The sequence below is a fragment of the Dermacentor variabilis genome, chromosome 11, assembly GCF_050947875.1.
Source record: "Dermacentor variabilis isolate Ectoservices chromosome 11, ASM5094787v1, whole genome shotgun sequence".
NCBI classification, from domain to species: domain Eukaryota; kingdom Metazoa; phylum Arthropoda; class Arachnida; order Ixodida; family Ixodidae; genus Dermacentor; species Dermacentor variabilis.
Genome location: NC_134578.1, coordinates 121240944 through 121243685, shown reverse-complemented (window position 1 = coordinate 121243685; position 2742 = coordinate 121240944).

Genomic DNA, 2742 nt, shown 5'->3' with positions numbered 1-2742 from the left:
AGTGTTTGGAAAATATCCGTTGTCTTCGAGGTACGAGGTTAGCCGGTTGTGAATCATATGCTCGAAAAGTTTCCCTACGCACGAGATAAGGAAAATTGGGCGCAAATTCTCGATGCTGAGCTGTTTATTTGGTTTGTGGATCATGCTAATCTCCGAATACTTCCAGGCAGCCGGTAGCTTTCCTTTCTCCCATCATGCATTGAAGTACTGGAGCAGGGCTGCGGTAGCCTGCTGCGGAAGGTTCCGAAGATGCTTGTTGATGATCCGATCTTTGCCCGGGCTGGTGTTTCTGATGAGCGTCGATAGTGCTGCAGAAAGATCAGCATGCGTGAAGGGTTGGTCAAGGTCGGGGTTTGGTTTCCCACCGTAAACTTTGTCATGTGCCGTCGTTTTAACGGGTGGGTCGCCGCACAGCTTCTCCTGAATTTCTCGGAGGAGGTTCTCTATCGATCCGGCGTGGTTGTGCACGAGCCTACAGAGGTTCTGTCGCCGCTGCGTCTTCGTATGGACATTGTCGAGAACGGCGCGCAGGAGATGCCACGTGCTGTTTGTGCTCAGGGTTCCCTGGAGTTTGTCGCAAAATGTGTGCCAGTTCTGTCTTCCTAATTTCTCCGCGTATGCCTGTGCTTGCTCGGTGAGGAGGACAATTCGCTTCTTTAATTTCTTGTTTAACTTCTGTCTCTTCCATCTCTTGAGGATAGCTTTACTGGCTTCCCAGAGGTGGAGGAGGTGCGTGTCGACGGCTGGCGCTACTTCATTAGCTGTAATGTTTTCGTGTGGCGTTCTGCCCTGTTGAGGACTTTCTTCAGCCAGTCATCTATGTTCTCGATGGTGGTCTCGACATTTAGCACGTCTCTGAATGAGTTCCAGTCCGTTACCCGGGCCGTTCCAAGCCTAGCGGGCTTGCGAGTGTGAGCCACAGTTAGTTGGAGGATGTGGTTATCGCTGCCGAGGGTTTCTGGGAGTCGACTCCATTCTGCCGCGGGCACGTTTAGCGTGAAGGTGAGATCCGGGTTTGTGTCTCTGGAGACACTATTACCTATCTTCGTTGTTTGGAGTGGGTCATTCCACATGGTGAATCTGTGCTGTTGTGCAGTGTCGTGCACTCGGGCTGCTTTCTTCGTGGTGGTCTGTTATCCCCAGGCCGTGTGTGGGGCGTTGAAGTCCCTTACTATAACGACTTGATGACCATCGGTGCGCTTCTTAATTTCTCGGTCGAGGTGGTCGAAGTCTGAAAGGGGGTCTCTGGGAGGGCTGTACACACTGACTACGAATACGCTCTTGAGCGATTTCCTCTCCGGCATGATTTCGATTAAGGTGTGTTCGATCGGGGTATTGACGGGTTCCAATTCCTGTACAGTGAGATTCTTCTTGGTGTGAATTGCCGTGCGTTTTTTTTTGTACATAGGCGTTGTACCCTTGTAGCCGGACGTTTTGTGTAGTTTCTTGCAACGCTATGAAGTGAGGTGGGTCTTGTTTGACAAATTCTTGTAAGGTAGCATGCTGTGGTCGATAAGAACGACAGTTCCATTGCCATATGCGGAGAGTCGAGAGCGCATCTGTAGTCCTGTGATTAGGGACCGCCATCTTCGGTTGTTTCTGTTCCCTGCCGGCGCTCGTGGGTAGGTGGAACTGAACGAGAGGCACTTCGGTCGTTTGCTCGCGGCCGCTTTCTGTCGGGCTGAATGTCATTGAGTGACGTGTTGAGGTGCTGTTTTGTTACGTACGTCTTCTTGATGTGGGCTATGAAGTTGTTTTGTTGCGCTGCAAGTCCATCCACCTTGGCGTCTAGCGTGGTGACCTTATTGGTTATACTTTCGGCGAAATTCATTATTGCTGCCTGTTCGATTTTCTCAATTGTGTCGTGGGTACTTTTCATGAGAGTTTCTTGGAGGATTTAGAATCTTGCGTCAACTACGGATTGAACATCTGCGTCGGGAAGTGAGGGTCGCGGCTCTGCAATGTTCTCTTGGACTTTCGTACATCTCTGTTGCAGTTTATCAATGATATCTTTTTGCTCCTCGCATTTTTGTAGCAGCCTGTTTATGTTGTCTTGCTGTATCTGTTGAAATTGGATTAGCTTGTCGATGAGGGCCTGTTGGCTTTGTAGTTGACTATTTCGATTGTGCAACGTGTTTTGTTGAATTTGCACCTTATTTTCGAGAGCCTGAAGGGCCGCAGTTTCGGCAGACAAGAATTTGGAGCAGCTCGTGGTTCTCGATCCACTCGATCCACTTACCACATCCGCGTAGCTCACGCGTTTGGGCGAGTGCGAGCGTGAGCGTGATCGGGACGGTGATCGGAGTATAGATCTAGATCTACTTCGTTTGGGGGTGCTGCCATCACTGCCCCTTAAGCTGGTGGTTAAGCTTCCTAATTGTGGGAATTGTTCGCCGCCTGAGCTCCAGCGACTGTCTCTCCCTTTGAGGCTGTCGATGCGTTGCTGTCGTATGTTGAATGGCACCGGGTTGGATTTCAGTCTTTTCTTACAATTTTTGCTTGCGGCTTCGTGCCCTTCTCCACATAACTTGCATGCGGGTTTGCACTCGTGGTCGGGTAGTTGATCGGTTTTGCCCCATTTAGGGCAGAATGCTGGCAATGGCCTTGGGCAGACATCCTGGCGGTGTCCCGTGTTTCTACAGGTTCTGCAGTATTGCACTGACTTGCGGTAGGGTTGGCATCGATAGTCGAGACTCTGGAAGCTGACGTAATAAGGTACGTGCGGTCCTTGGAAAAAGATCA